Raw genomic sequence first — 15,506 nt, 5'->3', positions numbered from 1 at the left:
TGGGAAGGTGGCTCAGTGATAGAGCGCTTGCCTCGCAGGCATGAGGCCCTGGGTTCGATTCCTCAGCACCACATAAACAGAAAAAGTCAGAAGTGGCGCTGTGGCTCAAGTGGTAGAGCGCTAGCCTTGAGCTGAAGAGCTGAGGACAGCGCCCAGGCCCAGAGTTCAAGCCCCACGACCAATCAAAACAAAAAAAATCATAGCATCTATTTCATTGAAATGTACCTAGCATAGATATTTAGGACAGAGACTGAAAAGGAGAAGAATGAGGTGAAAGACGAGGAGGAGAAAAGGCATAGAAAATACCATAGTTCTCTCTCTAAATCTTACTTTTTAACATTTCTGAAACTGGAATGCATTAGAACTTAGCATCAGCACTTTCCCATTAGTAGTATATAAAATAGTGACTCACGTAACAACAACCCACAGCATCTTGGATTTAATGAGTTGGTCCTTAACCCCAGAGCAAGGAACAGGCCAGATCATATGCCAGGATTATGAAGATACATACAAGTGAATGTGTGCTTTGAATCATTTCTTTAATCCTCTGGGTTCTTTTGTTACTCATAATATAGCCCACAAACCCACAGCAAAGCCTCACGTTGGAGTTGGTTAGAAGTACAGAATTGCCGGATATTGGTGGTTCACTCCTGTAATCCTAGCTACTCAGGAGGCTGACATCTGAGGACCCCTTATTCCAAGCTAACCCAGGGTAGGAGTCTTTGAGACTCTATTTCCAATTAACCAGCAAAATGCCAGAAGTGGAGGTGTGGCTCCAATGGTAGAGTACCAGCCTTGAAAAAGCTAAAGGACAGTACCCAGGCCCCTGAGTCCAAGCCCCAGAAATAAAAAGGAAAGAAATGCAGATTCTCAGGCCCTGCTCCAGACCTACCCACGAGAATCTTGATTTTAACAAGGTTCCAAGGTGATTTTTTTGTACACAATCAAGCTCGCAAGAACAATCAAGTTTCTGTTAGTTGTGTCAAAGGTATATTAGTTGCCATTTCAACTTGATCCCTGAACAGTCATAAAAATTATATTCTTTCCTTAAAAATATAATGGAGTTATGATTCCTGACTGCCATGAGATAAATGACTCTGATCCATCATCTTAGCCATAATGTTCCACTCACCTTAGGCCCAAAGTGAACCCATGGACCAAAACCAAAGCTCCCTCATTAAATGCTTGATGGTCCACACCATTGTGCAAATATCCTACACTAACGAACCTCAACAGGAAATTCAGCTGATTCTCAATGAATAAAGATAACTAAATAAGAAATAAGTTTATAGAGAGGAAACAAGATATACAGATATAGATAGAAGAAATAGGCTATAGAAGAAATAAGAATATGTACCTCATTTCTTTAAACCAGATCTTACTTGTTATTGGGCTTTAGAGACAGGATCTTACTATAGAACCCAGGCTCACCTCAAAGCAAAATCCTTCTGCTTCTGCCACCCAAGTTCTGGGATGGCAGGCATGAGCCACCATGCCCAGCGGGCAAAGATCCCCTGATCATCCATCAGACAGACCTCTTTTGAGCCTTATTTTGACTAGACTTTCTCCTTGATCCTTGTCTTATGCTTGAACAGCCTCGTTTTAGCAAGGATCCTTGCTCATTCATTTTAGCAATAATGGAATATGATGAAATTCAGCCTTGCCCTTCATGTCTAAGTCCTTGGCCTGCTCTTTACCAAAATAAAAAAATCGTGTTAGGCACACGTAGAAGTCAATCTTGACTTTGAGGGGTCTCCTCTTAGTAATTTTTCATCCACTGACCCCCTTCATTCTGTGTGTTATATAGACATTTCTGGTTGGTTTTAGGGGGGGGAGGGTTTGGTGAGAGGGGAGGGGGAGGTTGGTCAGTTTTTTGGTCAGGGCCTGAGTGCTGTCCCTGAGCTCTTTCTGCCCAAGACTAGCACTCTACCACTTTTGAGTCACATGCCTCTTCTGGTTTTTTGGTGGTTAATTATAGGTAGAGTCTCACAGGCTAGGCAGGTGGCTCAGTGGTAGACTGCTTGCTTTTCATACATGAGACCCTGGGTTTGATTCCTCAGCACCACAAAGCAGCAAAAGCCAGAAGTGGAGCTATGGCTCAAGTAGTGGAGTGCTAGTTTTAAGCAAAAAAAAAAAGCTCAAGGACAGTGCCTAGGCCCTGAGTTCAAGCCCCAGTACCAGCTCAAAAATTAATTTTAAAAACAAACTTCTGCATAAAGCACTGACTTGAGATTCTAGTCGATCCTGCTTTACCAACCTACATACGCAATAGGCCATTGAACATCATATTATCAGCAACACTGGATGGCCAAGCAGTCTCCCCTCTCCTCCCTTCCCTCTCCTGTCCTCTTCTCCCCCTCCTCTCTCTTCTCTCCCCCCCTCCCCCCCGCAATGTACCAGTGGAAGGCAGCATTCCTTCACATGGCCCAAAGCAAGACATGGTGCCAAAGAGGGGTGATGGAAGGAATTGGAGACCCTACCAGCTGTAATCCCAGCTCAGGAGGCTGCGATCTGAGGATCACGGTTCAAAGTCAGCCTAAGCAGGAAAAGTCCGTGACACTCTTATGTCCAATGAACCAGCCAGAAGCCAGAAATGGCTGTATCTCAAGCGGTAGAGCACTAGCCTTGAGCAAAAAAGCTAAAGGGACAGTGATCAGACCCTGAGTTCAGGTCTCAATTCTGGCACATTAAAGGAAAGAAGAAAACAAGAGATGGGGGAGAGGGAGAAAGAGAGGGAGAGAGAACTAATAAGGAAAGGAAAGAGGGAGAAAAGGAAGGAGGGAGAGAAGGAAGGAGGGAGGAAGGGAGAAGAGAAAATATAATACTATTTGGAATAATAGTAGATAAGGTTATGTTACATCTTAAACTGTCAGAGTTTTGATTTGTACCATAGCACTCTGCATTCTAACTGCTGAATGGAGATCGTGGTTACAATTTCAAACAATTCTAACACCTTATTACCTGTGAGAAACCAGATCCAGAAGAGACATAGGCCGGCCAGCGTTTCCATCTAGAACCAGGGAGAGATGATGACACCCACTCCCAATACTCTTCATGAGGAAGGAACAAGCAACAAAGCTCATGGCAATCAAAGGTTCAGTGTGCATGCCATGCACATGCCATGCACACACCAGGCTAGATCGATTTACCAGTTACATACCAACCTACAAAATTCACGCCAACGGTCTATCCCATGTCCAAAAATAATAGCAACTAAAATAATAGGAAGGTCTGCTGGGTGTCACTTCTAAGCCTTTTTTGGTTTTTGATGTTCAAAGTACATTTAAAGTTGTCATTTGTGCAAACTGAGCAAGAATTAAAGCATTTTTCAACTACTTACTTCAAGACACAGGAAACAGAGATGAGACACAGACTCAGGGCAGTAAGCCCAGAGAAAGGCCGCACTGACCATCCTGAGCTCCATCACAAACTGTGGGGGAGAAATGTGTTTCTGTCTTGTTTCTCAGCCACCAGATGGAGAAAATCCTCAAATGTTCTCTCATGGGCAATGATCAAGCATTAGGGCATTTTCTTGGAACTAAAGTTTCAAGCTCAAAAGAAAAACAGGGGAGAGGCATTTTTAATGTCACAAAATCAGAAGGAAAAGATGTTAGAAGGCAGCAAACTCAAAAGAAAAGGTAGCCAGGCACCCAGTGGCTCATGCCGTAATCCTAGTGACTCAGGAGGCCAAGATCTGAGGATCGTGGTTTGAAGCCAGCCTGGGCAATAATGTCTGTAAGTCTCTTATCTCTAATTAACCACCACAAAACCAGAAGTGGAGCTGTAGTTCAAGGTGGTAGAATATTAACCTTGAACAAAAAAGGGACAGCACTCAGTCCCCAAGTTCAAGCCCTAGTACTAGCACACACACACAAAAAATCTAATCTCATGACCTCAATAATTATTTTGTAAATCATAGTATAATTCTTCGTTATAGTGTTAAGTCAAACATCAACATGTATCTCTATCAAAATCTGGGATATCTGGCTACCCTAACCTTGTCTACTGAGGAGAGTATAAATCACAGACCAGGAAACTATGAGCAGCAAAGAGAACAGAGTTATGAAAATAGATAGCTTCGCAAACCCAAGAGATTTCTGCTTTATTTTTAGAATATCTTTCAACCAAACCTCCATGAAAGTTTGAACTAGGGAAAAGGCAAGTTTGACACATCTGCAGGTCTTCTAACAGCTCTCCAGAAAAGCAAGAAAAATCCCACTGTTCCCAATAACAGATATCACTATATCAAAGCACTGATGTAATATTAAAACTTGAAGAAAGTTGCTCCTGGATCTATGAATTGGCCTTTATATAAAAAGATAAGAGGGCTGGGAATGTGACTTAGTGGTAGAGTGCTTGCTTAGCATGCATGAAGCTCTGGGTTTGATTACTCAGTACCATATACACAGAAAAAGCCAGAAGCAGCTCTGTGGCTCAAATGGTAGAGTGCTAGCCTTGAGCAAAAGCAGCTCAGGGACAGTGCCCAGGCCCTGAGTTCAAGCCCTAGGACTGGCCAAAAAGAAAAGAAAAAGATAAGTGGATGATAGGAAGAAATGTCATTGACAAAAATTATATTTTACACTGTTTAAAAAAAAAACTGGACAGGAGCCAGTGGCTCACGTCTGTAATTCTAGCTACTCAAGAGGCTGAGATCTAAGGACCAAAGTCTGAAGCTAGCCTGGGCAGACAAATCCATGAGATCTTTTATCTCCAAATACCAGTAAAAAGCCAGACATGGAGCTGTGGCTCCAAGTGGTAGAGCACCAGCCTTGAGCAAAAAGAGCAAAAAAGCCAACCAGGAGCTCCAGGCTAAGTTCAAGCCCCAATACGGCACAAAAAATAAATAAAAGCCCTTCAGACTCTCCATACTTACTGCCTATAATGTGCAAAGGATTTGGGGAAAGCATATAAACTATGAAAGGAAACACTCTATGGAAACCAGCAGGCCTGTGTTTAGCTCTTTCCTTGGACAGATTGCCGAGGTCCACTGGAAACATGGAAAGAGTTGTAAAGATTCTGCATAATGCAGAGGTGTGCGACAGATGGTTGCTGTCCCTGGGACCTGGGGCTCACGATGACTTGTTTGCTGGAGTCTCACACTACATCAGATCTCCTATGAACATAATTCTAGGAGTTCGATTTTCCACGCACACAGGTTGCTCCCTTTCATCTTGCCAGCACTCCACAGGGCTGGCAGACTAAGCCCTTGTTTTTAGACGGCAAGACTGGAGTGGGAGAGAGGTGATTTGCAGACAGTCATCTCTCCATCTTGTGGCTATCGATCTGGTCTCTGCTGTCCTTGTACACCCTGCTTCTTTCTGTTCTAGCAGCTTCTCGGGCAGCCCCTAGGGGCTGCTTTATCCAAAGCCATACTATCTCTCCTGGAGACAAGCTTCCACTTCTCTGTAGAGCAAACTACAAGCCGTCTTTTCTTCATCCATCCACTGCACCAGTCCCCATAAAAGCCTGTGTCCGGCAGGTGGCAAAGCCCTGCTGGTGAGCTGTATACTTGCTGGAGGCAAATGGAAATAGAGGCTCAGCTGGACAAGATACTTCGAGCACTTGTGGCTCATCCTAGCTACTCAGAACCTGAGATCTAAGGATCCAGGTTCAAGTCCAGCCTGGGCAGACAAAGCTGAGTAACTCTTACCTCCAGTTAGCTAGTAAAAAGTTGAAAGTGTTAGGCAGGCATTGGTGGCTCATGTCTGTACACCTAGCTCCTCAGGAAGCTGAGAGGATCATGATTCCAAGCCAGCCCAGGCAGGAAAGTCCATTTATCTGCAGTTAACTACCAGAAAACTAGAAGTGGTGCTGTGTGGCTCAAAGTGGCTCAAAGAACACTAGTTTTGAGCCAAAAAAGCTCAGGATTGGTGCCCAGGCCCTGAGTTCAAGCCCCACAACCAACAGAAAAAAATGTCAAAAGTGGAGGTGTGACTCAAGTGATAGAGCACCAGTCTTGGATAAAAAAGCCAAAGTTGTGTATACGTATATACATATACACACATATGTGTATACAAATATATACATACATGAATATATACACATATACCTAGGTACAAATACATGCGTATTTGTATCCTCAGTAAATGCATTATTTGACAAAAAAAAGTATTCAATACTAGATCCATAAAGGTAATTGAAATGATTTGTTCATTTTCTCCTTACCAATATTTTCAGGAACCTGAAACATTTCAAATTCTCCAAGCCTACTTTTGCAGAGATAAAATTCACCTGCCAAGCGCTCAATTGATTCAAGTCATCTTAATTATTTCTGCACTCGGCTGCTAGCAGCGGGGCTCTATTTTTATAAAACAAAGATTTGGAAGAGAAAATCATCTGCTGCAGGCAGCCCGTCCTGCATCTCAGAGGCAAGGCAGCTTCCTGCCGCTGCCCGCTGCCAGCTGCTGCTGCGCCCGTGACCCGGACATGCGCGCAAGGAAACCCAAGAGAAATGGCAGGGGGGTCACCCAAGAGCTCGTCTAGCTCCGGGTAGGAGATGCCGGCTGCTGGCCGGGCCAAACAGAGGGAGCTTGGAAACAAGCCGCAGCCCTGCCTTCACCTGGCAATAAGGGCCATGAAACATCTGCTGAGCCTTTGTGAGTCTCTGTACCACCACCGGTCCCAGGGGAGGGATGCTGACACCCTGACCCTGCAGGATTGGGTCACGCCTCACACAGAAGAGGCATAGATAGAAAAGGGCTTGTGATAGTTTAAAACCCAAGCTGGGCAGACGATGGTGGCTCATGCCTGTAATCCTTACCACTCAGGAGACTTGAGATCGGAGGATCGTAGTTCAAAGACAGCCCAGACAGAAAAGTCTGAGATTCTTATTTCCAATTATCCAGCAAAAAGCCAAAAATACAGCTATGGTCCAAGTGGTAGGGCACCAGCCTTCAGTGAAAGAGCTAAGGACAGCGTTCAGGCCCTTAGTTCAAGCACTTGTAATAGTGTACACGTGCAAACAAACACACACACACACACACACACACACGCGCGCGCACACAGAAAAAAATTTAGAAGGCTACCAAAATCATGTGATTTTGTCACATTGAGTGAAATCTTACAATATCTGGAAAGATACTGTTTTAAAAGATTTCTATAGCTAGCCAGGCACCAGTGGCTCACGCCTGTAATTCTAACTACTCAAGAGGCTGAGATCTGAGGATCTCGGCCCAGGCAGAAAAGTCTATGAAATTTTTATCTCCAATAAAGTACTCAGAAAAAGCCAGAAGTTGGGCTGGGAAGGTGGCTCAGTGGTAGAGCGCTTGTCTTGCATGCATGAGGCCCTGGGTTTGATTCCTCAGCACCACATAAGCAAAAAGAAAAAAAGCCAGAAGTGACGCTGTGGCTTAAGTGGTAGAGCACCAGCCTTGAACACAAAGAGGCTTAGGGACAGTGCCCAAGCCTTGAGTTCAAGCCCCAGGATTGGCAAAAAACAACAACCACCTATACCATACTTATATGTACAAGTATATATACTTCTATTTATACTTATATGTACATCTATGCTTCTATGTGAGTATAAGTATATACATCTATTTTTCTATTTATACATGGAAACACAGGCACATAGGTTTTGTGGCATTGAACTCAGACCCCGTGTTTGCCGGCAGCCACTCTCTTACATGCCTCTAGCCCTTCTGGCTTTAGATATTTCTCAGATAAGGTTTCATATTTTGCCCAAAGCCAGCCTGGACCATGATCCTCCTACTTACACCGCTGGAGTGGCTGGAAGGACAGATCTACACCACACTCCACACCCAGCTTGTTTAAGATGGGAATCTTGCATTTTACCAAGGTTGCCCTCCAATGATGATCCTCCTGAACAATGCCTCCTGAGTAGCTGGGATTCCAGGTGTGGGGCCCCATCCTAGCCTAGCATAACTTCTTGATGCTTTGTTGATGGAAAATATCCCAAATAATCTATATAAACTGGATCCACTGTTACCTTCCTTCATAGTGCTTTTGCAGTCAAATCAACAGCTCAGTAATTCAGCTCAGGTATGCAAGCCCATGGCCTTCTGCTGGGAGGATTGAAAAACAGAGAGACAGATGGAGGGCAGAAAAGAGACGGAAATGAGCACCCTGTTAGTATTTCCAGTAGCAGCCTGCCTAGAACCTGCCCTCAGCTCCCTTGCTTCTCTCACCGCCGCAAGCATGTCCTGTTCCAGCCTTGTGACCACCTTGGAGTCACATTATGCTATTGGCAGGCTGAGGGTGTTGGCATCAGTCGCCTAGGCAGGCTCATGCCCCTGATTAATTGCCAAACTACCAGGCCAGGGCAGCTAGGCCAGGGCAGACAGTGGTAGAGAGCTTTGTACCACCCAGTCCACAGCTCCCTGACTCCAGGACTTCCCGTCACCACTCCTCAGCCAGAGGCCAGCCTCCAGCTCTTACTTTCTGCCCAGCACACACAGGCTTGTGTTATTGGTGTCCCAACAAAATCCCTGTGCTCCAGTGAGACTGAAGGAATGTCTTTGTCTCCCTAGTCAAGTCTTTCTGATCTTTAAAGAAAAGTCCAGGCTGGGAATGTGACCTAGTGGTAGAGGGCTTGCCTAGCATGCATGAAGCCCTGGGTTCCATTCCGTGGTACCACATAAACAAAAAATAAAAGTCCAGTGGCAGCACACAGCGCTGGGTACCCTCTAACAATGCCTTTCCAGGACTACATGTTCAGATAGCATTTTGGAAAGGGTATCTTCTATGTAGGCAAAAATTCCACTGCAGCAGATTGACTGGATTGAAACCCCTTTGTGTAACTACATAATAATAATAATAATAATAAAGTGATAATAGGGTCCCTTAGGCAGCCATCTTAAAGGTGGCTCACACCTTTAATACCAGCTACTCAGGAGGCTGAGATCTGAAAAGCAAGGCTCAAAGCCAGCCCAGGCAGTAAAGTCTGTGCAATTAACCACCAAAAAGCTGGAAGTAGAACACTAGCCTTAAGGGAAAAAGCTAAAGCATTGTGCAGGCCTTGAGTTCAAGTTCCAGTACCAGTACAAAACAAAACAAAAAAAATAAGAAGTGTTAAGTGTTGAAAATCAGGAATTGTAATACACACCTGGAATCCCAGCCACTGGGAAGCTGAGGCAAGAAGGACTTGAGTTTAATACCCCCCAAATTGCTAAGCCTTAAAAAGCTGTAGCCTAGGTTTTCTTCAGAAAGAAAAGAGACACCTCCCCCTTTTTTTTTAACACTTGCTTGGTGATTTAGTCAAATAAAAACAATGATGATAGTAAGTAGTAAATATGTAGTGAGGGGGGGGGGTGAACTCTTAACCTGCATCGACAAAAATAAATCAATGTGATCATATCCAATGTATAGATCTGCAAACTGAGACTTTCCCCAAGATGACAAGATTCCAACGCTAAATTTTGTGGCTTCAAAGCTGTGCTAAAAGTGTTCATGTGCCGAGCAGCTCTCTGTCGTTGAGATTGGGCTGGCCGGCCTTCAGCCTCTCCTGACCAGGATCTAATGTCCCAGTCCTGGCTAACAACAATCCCCAGCTACCCTGCTGATAGCTTGCCTTCCCCAGACTTGCATGTCAGGCAGAGACGCCTGCAGAATTCCCTACACTAGCTCTCTGCTGCCCCTAGCTGGCAGGTAGAAGCACAGTCTTCATCCTAACCAGTCCCAGACAGCACTGTCCACTACCTTCTGTAAATTCAAATTTTCTAAATGCTCCATTAACAAATCAACAATGGACTAGCTTCCTCTTAGTATATTTCACATGTCCAACCCAAAATATTATCTTTTTTGAGCCACAGCTCAAAGTGGTAGAGATAAAAGGTCTCACGGTGACTTTCCTGCCCGGACTGGCTTTGAACCGTGATCCTCAGATCTCAGCCTCCTGAGTAGCTAGGATGACAGGTGTGAGCCACTGGCGCCTGGCTTATAGGATCTTTTGAGTAACAAAGATTTATTAGTATGAGCTGGATGCTGGTGGTTCACACCTGTAAGCCTAGCTACTCAGGAGGCTGAGAATAGTGTCCAAACCAGGCCAGGCAGGAAAGACCAAGAGACCCATCTCCAGTTAACCACCAGAAAACAGGAAGTAGTGCTGAGGCTCAAAGTGATGGAGGGCTATCCTTGAACAAAAAAGCTGAGAGACCGCGCCAGACCGGATTCATGCCCCATGACCAAAAAAAAAAAAAATTAGTATGTTAGTTTACCTTCCTGGAGGAGGAACTTGAAATAGAGTCTCACTTATCCAGCCCACACTGGCCTTCAGCTGGGGATCCTCCTGCCTCAGCCGCCTCCCAAGCACAGCGCTGGGACTGCAAGCATGAACTACCACACCCAGCTATACTTTTTACACTTTTTCCATCCAGATGTGGTATATATTTTAGAACTACAACATATCCTACTTCAGACAAAACACAATGCAAATGCTGTCACCACACACGGCTACAAAGCTGAGGCCTGCTTAGACACACTTCACATCCAGCAAATTTAGTTAAGAAGTTCTTCTATGGAGATGAAATAGCATCACCAAATTGTAATGCTCAGCTAATGGCTTATACCAAATTAAACTGAGGTATAATGAAACTTCTATCACTTCTGAAGTCATTTCATAGTAAGGAAGATACATACAGGCCTTGTGCTCAGATGGTCACAAATTCGAATCCCAGCAAAATGATTGAGAAGACTCTTCAGTAGCTGGGAGCTAATGGCTCACACCTGTAATCCTAGCTACTCACGAGGCTGCGATCTGAGGATCAGTTCAAAGGCAGCCTGGGCAGGAAAGTCCATGAGACCCTTATCTCCAATTAATCACAGAAAACACCCAAAGTAGTGCTATGGTTCAAGTGGTAGAATGCTAGCCTTGAACAAAAGGAGCTCAGGACAGCGCCCCAAGCCTTGAGTTCAAGCCCCAGGACCAGCACAACAAACAAAATAAAAAAAATTGACGTAATTAATGCCAAGTTAGGGGCTAGGAAGGTGGCTCTGTGGTAGAGTGCTTGCCTCGCATGCATGAAGCCCTGGGTTCGATTCCTCAGCACCACATAAACAGAAAAAGCCAGAAGTGGCACTCTGGCTCGAGTGGTAGAGTGCTGGCCTTGAGCTGAAGAGCTGAGGGACAGTGCTTAGGCCCAGAGTTCAGGCCCCACGACTGGCAAAAAAAAAATAATAATAATAATAATAATGCCAAGTTACTTGTCCTCGGGCACTGAAGTTTAACTTGGCCGTTTAGAGAGGATTTACCCCTGGACACATTTTATCATCATCGCCTGGCCCAGCTGTGCAGCAAATGCTGAAGCCTTTGCCTATTTCCACATGCTCCAATGTAATTATTCAAAACTGCATAGTGGGCTGGTTTTTTTTTTTTTTTCTGTCTGATCCCAGTTTGGTTTAAACACTGATTAAGCGGAAAGTCAATTAACATGGGGTAATTATTGATGGAATTATCATAAATTGGCACTTGCCACTGTTAAATACCAGCTACTAATGAATTAATTATACTTTATTTGGGGACAAGTAAAGAAACTCTAGACATGACCATGTGAACAACTATAGTCATGGGCCCCAATGACTTGGCTGCAGGAAATGACACTTAGGAAGTGAATGCGAAGAGTTGTCTAAGGCAGGATATAAGGCTGGAATAAGAAAAGTAAAGAATCCCATCAGGGAAACATGACCTGCCCTGCCCGAGAAATCCAAGAAACCTGACAAATAGCACTCACGACTTCAAAGCAATGGAAACACTACTTTGGTCCAAGAGATTTCTACAGAGAACACAAACCTTCCACAAACCAAGACAATTTCACTGACTGTGTGTATGTGTCTAAGTGTGTGAGAGTGAGTGTGTGTGTACACCAGTAGTGGGGCTTGAAGTCAGGCGCTGTCCCTTAGCTTTTTCACTCAAGGTTAGCGCTCTACCACTTGAGCCACAGCTCCACTTCTGGATTTTTGCTAGCTGATTGAAAATAAGATTCTCACAAAGTTTCCTGCCCAGCTTGGTTCTGAACTGTGATCCTCAGGATTGCAGTAGCTAGGATGACAGATGTGAGCCATCAGTGCGCAGCTCCCACATCCTGTAGATGAAATGTACGATTCAATGTGTTTCATAGCTCAACCGTACCATGCTGAACCTAAAGAGATGGCAATATTAGAACCCATTTTGAACCTTATAAACCACGGCATTCCAACGCACATAGGAAGACAACCAATTACTCGCTCGGTCTGGAGATGAGCTGGATTGGATGTATGAGGCTCATATTCTGGGCAGTGGACACACCTGCTGTGCTCCCCCCCTCTCCACGCAGGAGAGTGACAGAACACTTCTCTTCTCTGGCTTTTGGACAATAGACCATGAACTTCCACGAGCAATGGATCCAGAACAGGGAACAAGGAACTTCCCTGGGCAGACATAGTTCACGACGAAGTCGGCCAGTTCACCCACCCATGCTGTGGGAGAGCAATGACCCACCAGAGCCCAGGGCCCCCCAGATAAAAGCATTGGAAAGCTGGGCACCGGTGGATCGTGCCCGTCATCCTAACTATTCAAGGTAAGATTTAACGGAGAACAAAGGGTATACAGAGGCAGCAATGGTACTCATTGGACACCATGTGGGAAATGAACTAAACTGTTTGTGGGTGGGGACGCCAGGGAAAAAATGAGAGAAAGCAAGGGAAGGGGGGGGACATCGTCCAAAAAGAAATGTACTCTTTACCTGATATGAAACTGTAACCCCTCTGGATATTACCCTTCTAGTAACAATTTAAAAAAAATTAAGGCCCGGAGCCAGTGGCTCACACTGTAATCCCAACTAATCAGGAGGCTGAAATCTGAGGATCACGGTTCAAAGCCAGCATGGGCAGTAAAGTCCAGGAGACTCTTATCACCAATAAATTACTCAGAAACAGCCAGAAGTGGGGCTATGGCTCAAGTCATAGAGCATTAGCCTTGAGCAAAAGCAGCTCAGGTCAGTGCCCAGACCCTGAGTTCAAGACCCAGGACTGGCAAAAAAAAAAAAAAAAAAAAGCAGCAGCTAAGATTTGAGAATGGTGGTTTGAAGCCAGCCTCAACAGGAAAGGCTATGAGACTCTCTCTTTTTTTTTTTTTCCTGGTTGTGGGACTTGAACTCTGGGTCTGGGTACTGTACCTCAGCTCTCCAGCTCAAGGCTTAGTGCTCTACCACTTGAGCCACAGCGCCACTTCTGGTTTTCTGGTGGTTTATTGGAGATAAAAGTCTCACAGACTTCTCTGCCCAGACTGGCTTTGAACCTCAATCCACAGATCTCAGCCCCCTGAGTAACTAGGATTACAGGCGTGAGCCACTAGTGCCCAGCCATGAGATTCTTATCTGCAATTTATATACCAATATACCAAAGGCCACTAATCTACAGTGAAAAAATTAAGGGACAATGCCTGGGCCATGAGTTCAAACTCCAATACTAGTGCCAAAAAAAAAAAAATCCATCATTTTAGAGGAAATATTCCAAACAACTATGAAACCAATCATTTTCATTTAACATTATATCATTACAAAGTACATTCTATAATTCATAATGATTTAACCAGCTGCCCCTCCTTTTTTTAATGCTGTACTAAAATACAGTGAGTATCTCTGTGAGTATCTGTTAACAAACATGTTTGACAAAGGAGGAGGCTGCAATGCTTGGTAAGAAATGTACGCATTATCCTGCCCATATAATTGTAACCCCTCTGTACAGTATGTTCACAAATAAAATAAAATAAATTAAATAATAAAAAAAACGAACATGTTTGATCACATAACTATTTCCCTAAAGTATATTTTTGTTGTTTTGTTTTTATGCCAGCACTAGGGCTTGAACTCAAGAGCCTGAGCGCCCCGAGTACTTTTTTTTTCTTTTTCTTTGTCAGTTGTGGGGCTTGAACTCTGAGCCTGGGCACTGTCCCTCAGCTCTTCAGCTAAAGGCTAATGCTCTACCACTTGAGCCACAGCGCCACTTACGGTATTCTAGTGGTCTCAGGGACTTTTCTGCCGGGGCTGGCTTTGAACCATGAGCCTCAGATCTCAGCCTCCTGAGTAGCTAGGATTATAGGTGTGAGCCACCAGCACCTACCCCCAAATATATTTCTTAAGTAGGATTAAGCACTCAAGGTTTTTGTTTGGAAATTTCATTTTGTCCTGACACCTATGGGAATATCTGTGTGTGACTTCTATCTACTTTTATCCATGACACTCTCTCGTCCCCCTCTGAGAGTAGAAAGATTTCTGTCTACTCGGTTTGCAATATCCCCAAGGAGTGTGGCGTTACTCGGCAGAGCATAGTAGAGCAGTATGCTTCCAGTGGGTGAATGGATAAATGAAAGAATGCCAGCTGAAGTTTCAAACACCCTGCAGATTGTGGGGGTTCACAATTTCCCTTGAAGATGTACTAAACAGGCCATCAACACATTCTGTTTTCTCAAGGACAGAGAAAGGGGTTGAGAAGGGACAGTTTGAAGATTCAAGATCTGAACACTCCAGACTTTCAAGTCTGTAGTTAGAATACAGAGTCGTGCGTGAAGGCAAGGAAGCAACGATTTATTGAAATCTCCAGACACACACTAGTCCTAGGCTGCTTTAGAACGAAGCTGGGTGCCAGTGGCTCACGTCTGTAATCCTAGCTACTCAAGAGGCTGAGATCTGAGGATCACAGTTCAAAGCCAGCCCAGGCAGGAAAGTCTTATCTCCAATTAACCACCAGAAAACCAGAAGTGTTGCTATGGCTCAAGGTGGTAGAGCACTAGTCTTGAGTGAAAGAGCTCAGGGAAAGTGCCTAGCCCCAGAGTTCAAGCCTCATGACCAACAACAACAACAACAAAAAGAATTATATTTTGTAAAAAGTCAAGACTAAGAAATTCAAATTTGAGGGTTCTTTTCGTTTGTGTGTGTGTTTTGATTTTTTTTTTTTTTTTGGTCTGTCGTGGGGCCTGAACTCTGGGCCTGGTCACTGTCCCTCAGCATTTCAGCTCAAGGCGAGTTCTCTACCACTTGAGCCACAGCGCCACTTCCAGTTTTCAGGTGGTTTATTGGAGATAAGAGTCTCACAGACTTTCCTGCTGGGGCTGGCTTTGAACTGTGATCCTCAGATCTCAGCCTCCTGAGTAGCTGGTATTACAGGCGTGAACCACCAGCACTTGGCCAGAAACAATTTATCTTTGTGGCGCACAGTGGCTCACACCTGTAATCCCAGCTACTCGGGAGGCAGAGATCTGAGGATCATAGTCAGAAGCCAGGCTGGGCAGGAAAGTCCATGAGATTCCTTTCTCCAATTAACCACCAAAAAGGCCAGAAAGTGGTACTGTGACTCAAATGGTAAAGTGTGAGTGTTGAGCAAAAATGCTCTGGGACAGCACCCAAGCCCTGAGTTCAAGAATTCACTCACACTCACTCACACACACAGTTTAAAAAAGCATCCACTTAGCTATCTAAGTAAGTACTCAGAAAAGTGTTATAAAAGTTATGCACGTAGCCGGGCGCTGGTGGCTCACGCCTGTAATCCTAGCTACTCAGGAGGCTGAGATCTGA

The sequence above is a fragment of the Dipodomys ordii genome, unplaced genomic scaffold (genome assembly GCF_000151885.1).
Source record: "Dipodomys ordii isolate 6190 unplaced genomic scaffold, Dord_2.0 Scaffold11, whole genome shotgun sequence".
NCBI lineage: Eukaryota > Metazoa > Chordata > Mammalia > Rodentia > Heteromyidae > Dipodomys > Dipodomys ordii.
Note: the sequence above shows the minus strand (reverse complement) of the source record.